The sequence below is a fragment of the Rhinatrema bivittatum genome, chromosome 2, assembly GCF_901001135.1.
Source record: "Rhinatrema bivittatum chromosome 2, aRhiBiv1.1, whole genome shotgun sequence".
NCBI lineage: Eukaryota > Metazoa > Chordata > Amphibia > Gymnophiona > Rhinatrematidae > Rhinatrema > Rhinatrema bivittatum.
The window spans coordinates 25845502-25861261 of record NC_042616.1 but is presented as its reverse complement, the minus strand read 5'-3'; the positions used below and the strand labels follow the sequence as shown (position 1 = coordinate 25861261).

The following is a 15760-nucleotide window of genomic DNA, read 5'->3' as shown; positions in this document are numbered from 1 at the left end:
GAAACACACGTTTCTGAAATTTCTTTCTGACCAGAGCGGCACCCGCACTGGGTCTACTTTCTACTGGGTCTACTTTCTGGCACCCGCACTGGGTCTACTGATAAAAATAGTGGGAGCTGAGAGCTGTTTTGTGCCCCGCCTCCTTTCCCCATGCTGCCCAATCACAGCATCAGGCAGGGATACAACACAGCTCTCCTCTGATAGGCTCCGACTCTGCCTTTCTCGCCTTCTAAATAAGAGGCTGTGGGAGAGAGGAGGAACCACCTGCAAAAACTGACTTTTAGTGTCCGGCCGGGTACTTCTGACTGGACGCTGCACAGAATGCCTGAAAACCTGGCTGTCCAGTCCAAAATTGGACAGTTGGCATCCCTAAACGTGGAGCACTTCAGAAAATGCTACCCTGGAGGTTCTGAATTTCAGATTTCTACCTAAGAGCCTACATTTTGACTCCCAGAACCTCCTTCCCAGATTTTCCTATGTCGTTGGTGCCCATATGTTCCATGCCATCCGGCTCCTGTCTAAAATCCTATCTAGGTGACACACTGTCTAAAATCCTATCTAGGTGACACGTGAAGTCCGCCACCTTCGCACCAGGTAGGCATATTACCAGGCGATCCTCACGCCCACCAGCCACCCACATTCTTAATCGAATCACCAACTTTGGACAGTAGCCCTGGGAGACACATAGAAGCAGTCCTGTGCTTTTTCCCCTTGTGTCTGCATATCAGTACCCTAGACCTTAGAAGTTGGGGCCCTTGGTTGTTGTCTGAATCCAATTTTCCCCCTGCCCTCAAAGTGGGGAGCAATGTTGCATCAAGGTTTATTGGTTAAGGGCAGTAATCGCCATGCTTTCCGCTAACTGTAGTTACTGCCACACAAGCAAATTACCCACCTGCACGCTTTTTCACATTTCATTCTCTAGCCATATAAGTGGGGAGCAATGTTGCACTTGCATGAAAAGCATCAAATGGGGACAAGCCTTTTTTTTTTTAAGATATGTTCGTGATAGAAGGATGTGCAAAAGTGGCATTGTAAGGCTCAAAGGTAATTTCAGGTCCAAACAGATGCTTTGCATTGGCTGGGAATCGAACCCAGGTCAACTGCTTGGAAGGCAGCCATGCTCACCACTATACCATCAATGCTGGTGAAGATCTGGCATTCTATCCCATCTCTGTATGTTTGAAAGATGGATGGCCATCGTAAGAACAACTTATTCAGCTAGAACATTAGTTTAGCAAAACCCTAATCATTAGATTGCACGGAAAGGATAAACAGATTGACATTAACATATGCCACTCTTAAAAATTATTATATTGTGCTTTCATGTGTGCATTCGTCAAATAGAGAAACATGAAGGAACTGAAGATAAGCTAAGTATGGAAGGGCTGATGTAAGTACTTACAAATTCAAGATCTAATCGACCATGAACAGAGATAGTCGACGGGACCAGATATATTTTTTTTCCTCCTGAACAAGGCTTTCAAATAGAAAGAGGCCTGATGAGATACTTCAAAATAAATTCAAAATGATAAAGACATTTTCTCAAGCTCATATTAAAGCTTCTATTACTCAGCTGCTAGAATTTCGACTGGCAAAAAATAAATTACCACATTACAGGATCGCTCGCCGAATTACACTGGCTTCCAATTGAACAAAGAATTCAATATAAGGCTTTGTGCATAATTCACGATCTAATCCACGATGAAAAAGCTGACTGGCTTAACACTGCACTGCGCGTACACGTCCCGCAAAGAAACCTGAGATCTGCTAATAAGGCTCTACTAACTGTCCCCTCGGTCAAAACAGCACGCCTCACGCAAGTAAGGGAAAGAGCACTATCACTGGCTGGCCCCATGCTATGGAACACCATGCCACTCGAAATAAGGCTGCAGAGAATTTGAAAATATTTAAAACCAATCTGAAAACCTGGCTCTTTAAACAAGCTTTTTATAAAGATAAAGAGAAGGAGAAAAACAGTTGATCGATAAGGACGCACCAAACTTGAAGTTGTTACTTGTAACCTACAAATGCATATTAATGTTAAATTCAAACCGCCTAATATGTTCCCAACAGACAAGCTTAACTTACACACATAGTCTATATTGTAATAAATTGTTACCGTGCTATGATGGCACATGACTAATTTGTAATCTATACCACTCATATTTTCATTATCGTGCCTTGCTGTAAACCTTTGTGATGGTTATCTAACTTAGCGACGGTATAGAGGAGTTTTTAAATAAATAAATAAAATCAACCTATGTTTTTACAGTTTATAGAGTTATGCAATATAATATTATCCTCATTGCAAAGAGCACTCATTGCAAGGGAAGGAAAGAAGTAGCAGTGCCCAGAAAGGGAACACCGAAGGGGTGAGTGATGAATTAAAATAATAATAATAATCAAAGTATTCTTAAAAGAGAAAAATTGGTAGTAGTGGGTTTTGAACCCACACCTCCAAAGAGACTGGAGCCTAAATCCAGCGCCTTAGAACGCTCGGCCATGCTACTCAAAAATCTAGTGCCAGTGACCAATACAATGCCTGATACGTTGGATGAGACAGACATGGCAATGTCATTCGGAAAACTGTAGTTTAAGTACAAAGAAACCCTGGGTAATTCACTAATCTTCAACAGCACTGCCAAAGTTGCTGGTGCACCACGAAACTTCCTGCCGCTGTGGGACCCATCCTCTCGGCTGCCTCCCTTGCCCGATATCATCCACCGAGGCAGGGCCCGAAATGTCCCCGGTCACCCGCTATCACGCGTCACCCTGAGCCGGCCTTTCGTGATGATGTCTGGCTGGGGGAGACAGGCCCTCACTAACTCGCCGCTTCTGGTGTCACCTCAGTAACACACCACTTCTGGTGTCACCTCAGTAACACAGACGCACAGACACCTTTCACTGCCAGAAACTTTGGCGACTCCCATAAAAGCCGTACCTGGGAAGGGACTGGACAAGCCAAACACATCCCTCCTGAAACCCTAATCCACACCTCCTATTGGAAAAACAGGGCATGCCAGACATATAAAACGGAAACCCTCATCGAAACATGACTGGTGTAAAAAAAAAAAAACAACAAAAAAAAGAAAATTCTAAAAAAGTGAATTAAAAAAAAAATCCCAATAGGGACCAGATCCGTTTAAAAAAAAGAAAAAGCTTGACTGCTACCTTCTTTTCAACTCTCCCCCTTTTTCCCTAAGCTGGATTCAAACTCACAGCCCCTGACACTCAGAGGACCGAGCCCTTACTGACCAGGCTACCAGCACACAGGCAGAAGGGTTAAAGAAAAGAGCAGAGCCTTACCTACTAAGAAAATAAGGGCACGCAAACTTCAAACTAGGAAAACGGAGGACAGTGGCTGAAAGGAAAAGCCAGACCAGCCTGATGTGCATGCACTGGGAAAAAGCAAAAGAAATGCATTGCCTCCCCAACTGAGCAAAATGCAAAGACAGAAGGAATGCACGTTCCCAGAGCAGTCCTATGATCCTCTCTAAAAACTGCAAAGAAAACATTTTCAACCTTTTTTTCTCTCTTCACATTCTTTTTGGCATTACCCTTGCTTCTGCTCTTCCCTTCTGGCATATCTAATGTTCTTATGGAAGAAAAAGAGGATGGAAAAATGGAGTACAGAATAAAAGAAGGAAAGTTAGTTTTGGCTGCCAAATCTTTTTATTTATTTATTTAAAATCTTTTCTATACCTTCGCTAAGTTATATACCATCGCAACGGTTTACATGTAGGCACAAAGATTAAAGTAGGTGAATACGTACAACAGAGCATTCTAACAGGTGCCAAATAGATTTGGTTACAATATATTATAAAGGACAATTGAATGATTAGTGATGTAGGTCCTCACCATGTGTACCTGTACGGTACTAATCACAGGTAAAAAGTCACAGTCTCTGTGTTTTACTACTACGTTAGTTGTGAAATAGAGTTATTTTTACTGTCATGCTCATTTTGAGAATAGTGCTGTGTGCTGGTGCATTTAATAGTCAGTATGACAGGGAATAAACAGAAGTTAGAATGTTTTATTTTTGAATAGTCAGTAAGGCAGTTAATAAGCAGTAGTTAGTGTGTTTATTTTTAATAATCAGTCAGGCAGCTTATAAGCATAAGTTAGTGTGTTGGTATATTTAAAAATATATATAAATAAATAAAAAGGTAGCCCGAAGCTAGTAACAAGCTAGGGGCAGTCTATACCTAAGAAAATCGGTTGAAAATTTCAGTCACTCACCTTGGAAAGGTGTTAAGTTGGAGTGATTTGGTTTGATTAGGTACCAATATTTGTTAAACAAGAGAGCTGTGAGTCACTCAGTATGTGTCTAACTGAAGTGATACGGTTGTGTGATTAATTTGATTAGGTGCCATTATTTGTTAATCAGAACAGCAAGGAGTCACTCAGGACAAATAACTTGTCAGGTACTTGTGTCTTAGATTGGCCACTTTGGAAACTGGATACTGGGATTGATGGACCCTTGGTCTGACCCAGTATGGCATATCTAATGTTCTTATGGAAGAAAAAGAGGATGGAAAAATGGAGCACAGAATAAAAGAAGGAAAGAAAAAGAGAAAAGCAAAGTTTCATTCTCTCGCCCTCACTCCTAGAATCTTCACATACTCTTTGTAAGTAACACAGGTAAAGAATTGATATTTCTGAAAAGCAAAGGATGACTTTTATAAAAAGCATGATGTCAGGTCTAAACAGATGCTTTGCATTGGCTGGGAATCGAACCCAGGTCAACTGCTTGGAAGGCAGCCATGCTCACCACTATACCACCAATGCTGGTGAAGAGCTGGCGTTCTATCCCATCTCTGTACGTTTGAAAGATGGATGGCCATCGTAAGAACAACTTATTCAGCTAGAACATTAGTTTAGCAAAACCCTAATCATTAGATTGCACGGAAAGGATAAACAGATTGACATTAACATATGCCACTCTTAAAAATTATTATATTGTGCTTTCATGTGTGCATTCGTCAAATAGAGAAACATGAAGGAACTGAAGATAAGCTAAGTATGGAAGGGCTGATGTAAGTACTTACAAATTCAAGATCTAATCGACCATGAGCAGAGATAGTCGACGGGACCAGATATATTTTTTTTCTCCTGAACAAGGCTTTCAAATAGAAAGAGGCCTGATGAGATACTTCAAAATAAATTCAAAATGATAAAGACATTTTCTCAAGCTCATATTAAAGCTTCTATTACTCAGCTGCTAGAATTTCGACTGGCAAAAAATAAATTACCACATTACAGGATCGCTCGCCGAATTACACTGGCTTCCAATTGAACAAAGAATTCAATATAAGGCTTTGTGCATAATTCACGATCTAATCCACGATGAAAAAGCTGACTGGCTTAACACTGCACTGCGCGTACACGTCCCGCAAAGAAACCTGAGATCTGCTAATAAGGCTCTACTAACTGTTCCCTCGGTCAAAGCAGCACGCCTCACGCAGATAAGGGAAAGAGCACTATCACTGGCTGGCCCCGTGCTATGGAACACCATGCCACTCGAAATAAGGCTGCAGAGAATTTGAAAATATTTAAAACCAATCTGAAAACCTGGCTCTTTAAACAAGCTTTTTATAAAGATAAAGAGAAGGAAAAAACAGTTGATCGATAAGGACGCACCAAACTTGAAGTTGTTACTTGTAACCTACAAATGCATATTAATGTTAAATTCAAACCGCCTAATATGTTCCCAACAGACAAGCTTAACTTACACACATAGTCTATATTGTAATGAATTGTTACCGTGCTATGATGGCACATGACTAATTTGTAATCTATACCACTCATATTTTCATTATCGTGCCTTGCTGTAAACCGTTGTGATGGTTATCTAACTTAACGACGGTATAGAGGAGTTTTTAAATAAATAAATAAAATCAACCTATGTTTTTACAGTTTATAGAGTTATGCAATATAATATTATCCGCATTGCAAAGAGCACTCATTGCAAGGGGAGGAAAGAAGTAGCAGTGCCCAGAAAGGGAACACCGAAGGGGTGAGTGATGAATTAAAATAATAATAATAATCAAAGTATTCTTAAAAGAGAAAAATTGGCAGCAGTGGGATTTGAACCCACGCCTCCAAAGAGACTGGAGCCTAAATCCAGCACCTTAGACTGCTCGGCCATGCTACCCAAAAATCTAGTGCCGGTGACCAATGCAATGCCTGATACGTTGGATGAGACAGACATGGCAATGTCATTCGGAAAACTGTAGGTTAAGTACAAAGAAACCCTGGGTAATTCACTAATCTTCAACAGCACTGCCAAAGTTGCTGGTGCGCCACGAAACTTCCTGCCGCTGTGGGACCCATCCTCTCGGCTGCCTCCCTTGGCCGATATCATCCACCGAGGCAGGGCCCGAAATGTCCCCGGTCACCCGCTATCACGCGTCACCCTGAGCCGGCCTTTCGTGATGATGTCTGGCTGGGGGAGACAGGCCCTCACTAACTCGCCGCTTCTGGTGTCACCTCAGTAACACACCACTTCTGGTGTCACCTCAGTAACACAGACGCACAGACACCTTTCACTGCCAGAAACTTTGGCGACTCCCATAAAAGCCGTACCTGGGAAGGGACTGGACAAGCCAAACACATCCCTCCTGAAACCCTAATCCACACCTCCTATTGGAAAAACAGGGCATGCCAGACATATAAAACGGAAACCCTCATCGAAACATGACTGGTGTAAAAAAAAAAAACAACAAAAAAAAGAAAATTCTAAAAAAGTGAATTAAAAAAAAAATCCCAATAGGGACCAGATCCGTTTAAAAAAATAAATAAATAAAAAGCTTGACTAGTACCTACTTTTCACCTCCCACCCTTTTTCCCTAAGCTGGATTCAAACTCACAGCCCCTGGCACTCAGAGGACAGAGCCATTACTGACCAGGCTACCAGCTCACAGACAGAAGGGTTAAAGAAAAGAGCAGAGCCTTACCTACTAAGAAAATAAGGGCACGCAAACTTCAAACTAGGAAAACGGAGGACAGTGGCTGAAAGGAAAAGCCAGACCAGCCTGATGTGCATGCACTGGGAAAAAGCAAAAGAAATGCATTGCCTCCTGAACTGAGCAAAATGCAAAGACAGAAGGAATGCACGTTCCCAGAGCAGTCCTATGATCCTCTCTAAAAACTGCAAAGAAAACATTTTCAACCTTTTTTTCTCTCTTCACATTCTTTTTGGCATTACCCTTGGTTCTGCTCTTCCCTTCTGGCATATCTAATGTTCTTATGGAAGAAAAAGAGGATGGAAAAATGGAGTACAGAATAAAAGAAGGAAAGTTAGTTTTGGCCGCCAAATCTTTTTATTTATTTATTTAAAATCTTTTCTATACCTTCGCTAAGTTATATACCATCGCAACGGTTTACATGTAGGCACAAAGATTAAAGTAGGTCAATACGTACAACAGAGCATTCTAACAGGTGCCAAATAGATTTGGTTACAATATATTATAAAGGACAATTGAATGATTAGTGATGTAGGTCCTCACCATGTGTACCTGTAAGGTACTAATCACAGGTAAAAAGTCACAGTCTCTGTGTTTTACTACTACGTTAGTTTGTGAAATAGAGTTATTTTTACTGTCATGCTCATTTTGAGAATAGTGCCGTGTGCTGGTGCATTTAATAGTCAGTATGACAGGGAATAAACAGAAGTTAGAATGTTTTATTTTTGAATAGTCAGTAAGGCAGTTAATAAGCAGTAGTTAGTGTGTTTATTTTTAATAATCAGTCAGGCAGCTTATAAGCATAAGTTAGTGTGTTGGTATATTTAAAAATATATATAAATAAATAAAAAGGTAGCCCGAAGCTAGTAACAAGCTAGGGGCAGTCTATACCTAAGAAAATCGGTTGAAAATTTCAGTCACTCACCTTGGAAAGGTGTTAAGTTGGAGTGATTTGGTTTGATTAGGTACCAATATTTGTTAAACAAGAGAGCTGTGAGTCACTCAGTATGTGTCTAACTGAAGTGATACGGTTGTGTGATTAATTTGATTAGGTGCCATTATTTGTTAATCAGAACAGCAAGGAGTCACTCAGGACAAATAACTTGTCAGGTACTTGTGTCTTAGATTGGCCACTTTGGAAACTGGATACTGGGATTGATGGACCCTTGGTCTGACCCAGTATGGCATATCTAATGTTCTTATGGAAGAAAAAGAGGATGGAAAAATGGAGCACAGAATAAAAGAAGGAAAGAAAAAGAGAAAAGCAAAGTTTCATTCTCTCGCCCTCACTCCTAGAATCTTCACATACTCTTTGTAAGTAACACAGGTAAAGAATTGATATTTCTGAAAGGCAAAGGATGACTTTTATAAAAAGCATGATGTCAGGTCTAAACAGATGCTTTGCATTGGCTGGGAATCGAACCCAGGTCAACTGCTTGGAAGGCAGCCATGCTCACCACTATACCACCAATGCTGGTGAAGAGCTGGCGTTCTATCCCATCTCTGTACGTTTGAAAGATGGATGGCCATCGTAAGAACAACTTATTCAGCTAGAACATTAGTTTAGCAAAACCCTAATCATTAGATTGCACGGAAAGGATAAACAGATTGACATTAACATATGCCACTCTTAAAAATTATTATATTGTGCTTTCATGTGTGCATTCGTCAAATAGAGAAACATGAAGGAACTGAAGATAAGCTAAGTATGGAAGGGCTGATGTAAGTACTTACAAATTCAAGATCTAATCGACCATGAGCAGAGATAGTCGACGGGACCAGATATATTTTTTTTCTCCTGAACAAGGCTTTCAAATAGAAAGAGGCCTGATGAGATACTTCAAAATAAATTCAAAATGATAAAGACATTTTCTCAAGCTCATATTAAAGCTTCTATTACTCAGCTGCTAGAATTTCGACTGGCAAAAAATAAATTACCACATTACAGGATCGCTCGCCGAATTACACTGGCTTCCAATTGAACAAAGAATTCAATATAAGGCTTTGTGCATAATTCACGATCTAATCCACGATGAAAAAGCTGACTGGCTTAACACTGCACTGCGCGTACACGTCCCGCAAAGAAACCTGAGATCTGCTAATAAGGCTCTACTAACTGTCCCCTCGGTCAAAGCAGCACGCCTCACGCAGATAAGGGAAAGAGCACTATCACTGGCTGGCCCCGTGCTATGGAACACCATGCCACTCGAAATAAGGCTGCAGAGAATTTGAAAATATTTAAAACCAATCTGAAAACCTGGCTCTTTAAACAAGCTTTTTATAAAGATAAAGAGAAGGAAAAAACAGTTGATCGATAAGGACGCACCAAACTTGAAGTTGTTACTTGTAACCTACAAATACATATTAATGTTAAATTCAAACCGCCTAATATGTTCCCAACAGAAAAGCTTAACTTACACACATAGTCTATATTGTAATGAATTGTTACCGTGCTATGATGGCACATGACTAATTTGTAATCTATACCACTCATATTTTTATTATCGTGCCTTGCTGTAAACCGTTGTGATGGTTATCTAACTTAACGACGGTATAGAGGAGTTTTTAAATAAATAAATAAAATCAACCTATGTTTTTACAGTTTATAGAGTTATGCAATATAATATTATCCGCATTGCAAAGAGCACTCATTGCAAGGGAAGGAAAGACGTAGCAGTGCCCAGAAAGGGAACACCGAAGGGGTGAGTGATGAATTAAAATAATAATAATAATCAAAGTATTCTTTAAAGAGAAAAATTAGCAGCAGTGGGATTTGAACCCACGCCTCCAAAGAGACTGGAGCCTAAATCCAGTGCCTTAGACCGCTCAGCCATGCTACCCAAAAGTCTAGTGCAGGTGACCAATGCAATGCCTGATACGTTGGATGAGACAGACATGGCAATGTCATTCGGAAAACTGTAGGTTAAGTACAAAGAAACCCTGGGTAATTCACTAATCTTCAACAGCACTGCCAAAGTTGCTGGTGCACCACGAAACTTCCTGCCGCTGTGGGACCCATCCTCTCCGCTGCCTCCCTTGCCCGATATCATCCACCGAGGCAGGGCCCGAAATATCCCCGGTCACCGGCTATCACGCGTCACCCTGAGCCGGCCTTTCGTGATGATGTCTGGCTGGGGGAGACAGGCCCTCACTATCTCGCCACTTCTGGTGTCACCTCAGTAACACAAACGCACAGACACCTTTCACTGCCAGAAACTTTGGCGACTCCCATAAAAGCCGTACCTGGGAAGGGACTGGACAAGCCAAACACATCCCTCCTGAAACCCTAATCCACACCTCCTATTGGAAAAACAGGGCATGCCAGACATATAAAACGGAAACCCTCATCGAAACATGACTGGTGTAAAAGAAAAACAACAAAAAAAACTGAGTAAAATGCAAAGACGGAAGGAATGCACGTTCCCAGAGCAGTCCTATGATCCTCTCTAAAAACTGCAAAGAAAACATTTTCAACCTTTTTTTCTCTCTTCACATTCTTTTTGGCATTACCCTTGGTTCTGCTCTTCCCTTCTGGCATATCTAATGTTCTTATGGAAGAAAAAGAGGATGGAAAAATGGAGTACAGAATAAAAGAAGGAAAGTTAGTTTTGGCTGCCAAATCTTTTTATTTATTTATTTAAAATCTTTTCTATACCTTCGCTAAGTTATATACCATCGCAACGGTTTACATGTAGGCACAAAGATTAAAGTAGGTGAATACGTACAACAGAGCATTCTAACAGGTGCCAAATAGATTTGGTTACAATATATTATAAAGGACAATTGAATGATTAGTGATGTAGGTCCTCACCATGTGTACCTGTAAGGTACTAATCACAGGTAAAAAGTCACAGTCTCTGTGTTTTACTACTACGTTAGTTTGTGAAATAGAGTTATTTTTACTGTCATGCTCATTTTGAGAATAGTGCCGTGTGCTGGTGCATTTAATAGTCAGTATGACAGGGAATAAACAGAAGTTAGAGTGTTTTATTTTTGAATAGTCAGTAAGGCAGTTAATAAGCAGTAGTTAGTGTGTTTATTTTTAATAATCAGTCAGGCAGCTTATAAGCATAAGTTAGTGTGTTGGTATATTTAAAAATATATATAAATAAATAAAAAGGTAGCCCGAAGCTAGTAACAAGCTAGGGGCAGTCTATACCTAAGAAAATCGGTTGAAAATTTCAGTCACTCACCTTGGAAAGGTGTTAAGTTGGAGTGATTTGGTTTGATTAGGTACCAATATTTGTTAAACAAGAGAGCTGTGAGTCACTCAGTATGTGTCTAACTGAAGTGTTACGGTTGTGTGATTAATTTGATTAGGTGCCATTATTTGTTAATCAGAACAGCAAGGAGTCACTCAGGACAAATAACTTGTCAGGTACTTGTGTCTTAGATTGGCCACTTTGGAAACTGGATACTGGGATTGATGGACCCTTGGTCTGACCCAGTATGGCATATCTAATGTTCTTATGGAAGAAAAAGAGGATGGAAAAATGGAGCACAGAATAAAAGAAGGAAAGAAAAAGAGAAAAGCAAAGTTTCATTCTCTCGCCCTCACTCCTAGAATCCTCACACATGGCTTATCTAATGTTCTTATGGAAGAAAAAGAGGATGGAAAAATGGAGCACAGAATAAATAAATAAAATCAACCTATGTTTTTACAGTTTATAGAGTTATGCAATATAATATTATCCGCATTGCAAAGAGCACTCATTGCAAGGGAAGGAAAGACGTAGCAGTGCCCAGAAAGGGAACACCGAAGGGGTGAGTGATGAATTAAAATAATAATAATAATCAAAGTATTCTTAAAAGAGAAAAATTGGCAGCAGTGGGATTTGAACCCACGCCTCCAAAGAGACTGGAGCCTAAATCCAGCGCCTTAGACCGCTCGGCCATGCTACCCAAAAATCTAGTGCAGGTGACCAATGCAATGCCTGATACGTTGGATGAGACAGACATGGCAATGTCATTCGGAAAACTGTAGGTTAAGTACAAAGAAACCCTGGGTAATTCACTAATCTTCAACAGCACTGCCAAAGTTGCTGGTGCACTACGAAACTTCCTGCCGCTGTGGGACCCATCCTCTCGGCTGCCTCCCTTGCCCGATATCATCCACCGAGGCAGGGCCCGAAATGTCCCCGGTCACCCGCTATCACGCGTCACCCTGAGCCGGCCTTTCGTGATGATGTCTGGCTGGGGGAGACAGGCCCTCACTAACTCGCCACTTCTGGTGTCACCTCAGTAACACACCACTTCTGGTGTCACCTCAGTAACACAGACGCACAGACACCTTTCACTGCCAGAAACTTTGGCGACTCCCATAAAAGCCGTACCTGGGAAGGGACTGGACAAGCCAAACACATCCCTCCTGAAACCCTAATCCACACCTCCTATTGGAAAAACAGGGCATGCCAGACATATAAAACGGAAACCCTCATCGAAACATGACTGGTGTAAAAAAACAACAACAAAAAAAAACTGAGCAAAATGCAAAGACGGAAGGAATGCACGTTCCCAGAGCAGTCCTATGATCCTCTCTAAAAACTGCAAAGAAAACATTTTCAACCTTTTTTTCTCTCTTCACATTCTTTTTGGCATTACCCTTGGTTCTGCTCTTCCCTTCTGGCATATCTAATGTTCTTATGGAAGTAAAAGAGGATGGAAAAATGGAGCACAGAATAAAAGAAGGAAAGAAAAAGAGAAAAGCAAAGTTTCATTCTCTCGCCCTCACTCCTAGAATCTTCACACATGGCTTATCTAATGTTCTTATGGAAGAAAAAGAGGATGGAAAAATGGAGCACAGAATAAATAAATAAAATCAACCTATGTTTTTACAGTTTATAGAGTTATGCAATATAATATTATCCGCATTGCAAAGAGCACTCATTGCAAGGGAAGGAAAGACGTAGCAGTGCCCAGAAAGGGAACACCGAAGGGGTGAGTGATGAATTAAAATAATAATAATAATCAAAGTATTCTTTAAAGAGAAAAATTGGCAGCAGTGGGATTTGAACCCACGCCTCCAAAGAGACTGGAGCCTAAATCCAGTGCCTTAGACCGCTCGGCCATGCTACCCAAAAGTCTAGTGCAGGTGACCAATGCAATTCCTGATACGTTGGATGAGACAGACATGGCAATGTCATTCGGAAAACTGTAGGTTAAGTACAAAGAAACCCTGGGTAATTCACTAATCTTCAACAGCACTGCCAAAGTTGCTGGTGCACCACGAAACTTCCTGCCGCTGTGGGACCCATCCTCTCCGCTGCCTCCCTTGCCCGATATCATCCACCGAGGCAGGGCCCGAAATGTCCCCGGTCACCCGCTATCACGCGTCACCCTGAGCCGGCCTTTCGTGATGATGTCTGGCTGGGGGAGACAGGCCCTCACTATCTCGCCACTTCTGGTGTCACCTCAGTAACACAAACGCACAGACACCTTTCACTGCCAGAAACTTTGGCGACTCCCATAAAAGCCGTACCTGGGAAGGGACTGGACAAGCCAAACACATCCCTCCTGAAACCCTAATCCACACCTCCTATTGGAAAAACAGGGCATGCCAGACATATAAAACGGAAACCCTCATCGAAACATGACTGGTGTAAAAGAAAAACAACAAAAAAAACTGAGTAAAATGCAAAGACGGAAGGAATGCACGTTCCCAGAGCAGTCCTATGATCCTCTCTAAAAACTGCAAAGAAAACATTTTCAACCTTTTTTTCTCTCTTCACATTCTTTTTGGCATTACCCTTGGTTCTGCTCTTCCCTTCTGGCATATCTAATGTTCTTATGGAAGAAAAAGAGGATGGAAAAATGGAGTACAGAATAAAAGAAGGAAAGTTAGTTTTGGCTGCCAAATCTTTTTATTTATTTATTTAAAATCTTTTCTATACCTTCGCTAAGTTATATACCATCGCAACGGTTTACATGTAGGCACAAAGATTAAAGTAGGTGAATACGTACAACAGAGCATTCTAACAGGTGCCAAATAGATTTGGTTACAATATATTATAAAGGACAATTGAATGATTAGTGATGTAGGTCCTCACCATGTGTACCTGTAAGGTACTAATCACAGGTAAAAAGTCACAGTCTCTGTGTTTTACTACTACGTTAGTTTGTGAAATAGAGTTATTTTTACTGTCATGCTCATTTTGAGAATAGTGCCGTGTGCTGGTGCATTTAATAGTCAGTATGACAGGGAATAAACAGAAGTTAGAGTGTTTTATTTTTGAATAGTCAGTAAGGCAGTTAATAAGCAGTAGTTAGTGTGTTTATTTTTAATAATCAGTCAGGCAGCTTATAAGCATAAGTTAGTGTGTTGGTATATTTAAAAATATATATAAATAAATAAAAAGGTAGCCCGAAGCTAGTAACAAGCTAGGGGCAGTCTATACCTAAGAAAATCGGTTGAAAATTTCAGTCACTCACCTTGGAAAGGTGTTAAGTTGGAGTGATTTGGTTTGATTAGGTACCAATATTTGTTAAACAAGAGAGCTGTGAGTCACTCAGTATGTGTCTAACTGAAGTGTTACGGTTGTGTGATTAATTTGATTAGGTGCCATTATTTGTTAATCAGAACAGCAAGGAGTCACTCAGGACAAATAACTTGTCAGGTACTTGTGTCTTAGATTGGCCACTTTGGAAACTGGATACTGGGATTGATGGACCCTTGGTCTGACCCAGTATGGCATATCTAATGTTCTTATGGAAGAAAAAGAGGATGGAAAAATGGAGCACAGAATAAAAGAAGGAAAGAAAAAGAGAAAAGCAAAGTTTCATTCTCTCGCCCTCACTCCTAGAATCCTCACACATGGCTTATCTAATGTTCTTATGGAAGAAAAAGAGGATGGAAAAATGGAGCACAGAATAAATAAATAAAATCAACCTATGTTTTTACAGTTTATAGAGTTATGCAATATAATATTATCCGCATTGCAAAGAGCACTCATTGCAAGGGAAGGAAAGACGTAGCAGTGCCCAGAAAGGGAACACCGAAGGGGTGAGTGATGAATTAAAATAATAATAATAATCAAAGTATTCTTAAAAGAGAAAAATTGGCAGCAGTGGGATTTGAACCCACGCCTCCAAAGAGACTGGAGCCTAAATCCAGCGCCTTAGACCGCTCGGCCATGCTACCCAAAAATCTAGTGCAGGTGACCAATGCAATGCCTGATACGTTGGATGAGACAGACATGGCAATGTCATTCGGAAAACTGTAGGTTAAGTACAAAGAAACCCTGGGTAATTCACTAATCTTCAACAGCACTGCCAAAGTTGCTGGTGCACTACGAAACTTCCTGCCGCTGTGGGACCCATCCTCTCGGCTGCCTCCCTTGCCCGATATCATCCACCGAGGCAGGGCCCGAAATGTCCCCGGTCACCCGCTATCACGCGTCACCCTGAGCCGGCCTTTCGTGATGATGTCTGGCTGGGGGAGACAGGCCCTCACTAACTCGCCACTTCTGGTGTCACCTCAGTAACACACCACTTCTGGTGTCACCTCAGTAACACAGACGCACAGACACCTTTCACTGCCAGAAACTTTGGCGACTCCCATAAAAGCCGTACCTGGGAAGGGACTGGACAAGCCAAACACATCCCTCCTGAAACCCTAATCCACACCTCCTATTGGAAAAACAGGGCATGCCAGACATATAAAACGGAAACCCTCATCGAAACATGACTGGTGTAAAAAAAAAACAACAAAAAAAACTGAGCAAAATGCAAAGACGGAAGGAATGCACGTTCCCAGAGCAGTCCTATGATCCTCTCTAAAAACTGCAAAGAAAACATTT

General features: G+C 41.1%; 8 non-coding genes across 8 annotated transcripts; all 8 read right to left on the bottom strand.

Moving 5' to 3' along the window:
• Window positions 1-1070: 1070 nt before the first annotated feature.
• Window positions 1071-1142, bottom strand: TRNAG-UCC. Its single transcript has one exon. It is a non-coding gene; the product is annotated as a tRNA-Gly (tRNA).
• Window positions 1143-4716: 3574 nt separating this feature from the next.
• Window positions 4717-4788, bottom strand: TRNAG-UCC. Its single transcript has one exon. It is a non-coding gene; the product is annotated as a tRNA-Gly (tRNA).
• Window positions 4789-6072: 1284 nt separating this feature from the next.
• On the bottom strand, window positions 6073-6154 carry TRNAL-UAG. The gene has a single exon. It is a non-coding gene; the product is annotated as a tRNA-Leu (tRNA).
• A 2213-nt stretch (window positions 6155-8367) lies between these two features.
• TRNAG-UCC lies at window positions 8368-8439 on the bottom strand. The gene has a single exon. It is a non-coding gene; the product is annotated as a tRNA-Gly (tRNA).
• A 1284-nt stretch (window positions 8440-9723) lies between these two features.
• Window positions 9724-9805, bottom strand: TRNAL-UAG. Its single transcript has one exon. It is a non-coding gene; the product is annotated as a tRNA-Leu (tRNA).
• Window positions 9806-11785: 1980 nt separating this feature from the next.
• On the bottom strand, window positions 11786-11867 carry TRNAL-UAG. The gene has a single exon. It is a non-coding gene; the product is annotated as a tRNA-Leu (tRNA).
• A 1091-nt stretch (window positions 11868-12958) lies between these two features.
• On the bottom strand, window positions 12959-13040 carry TRNAL-UAG. Its single transcript has one exon. It is a non-coding gene; the product is annotated as a tRNA-Leu (tRNA).
• Window positions 13041-15020: 1980 nt separating this feature from the next.
• Window positions 15021-15102, bottom strand: TRNAL-UAG. The gene has a single exon. It is a non-coding gene; the product is annotated as a tRNA-Leu (tRNA).
• Between the last annotated feature and the right edge of the window lie 658 nt (window positions 15103-15760).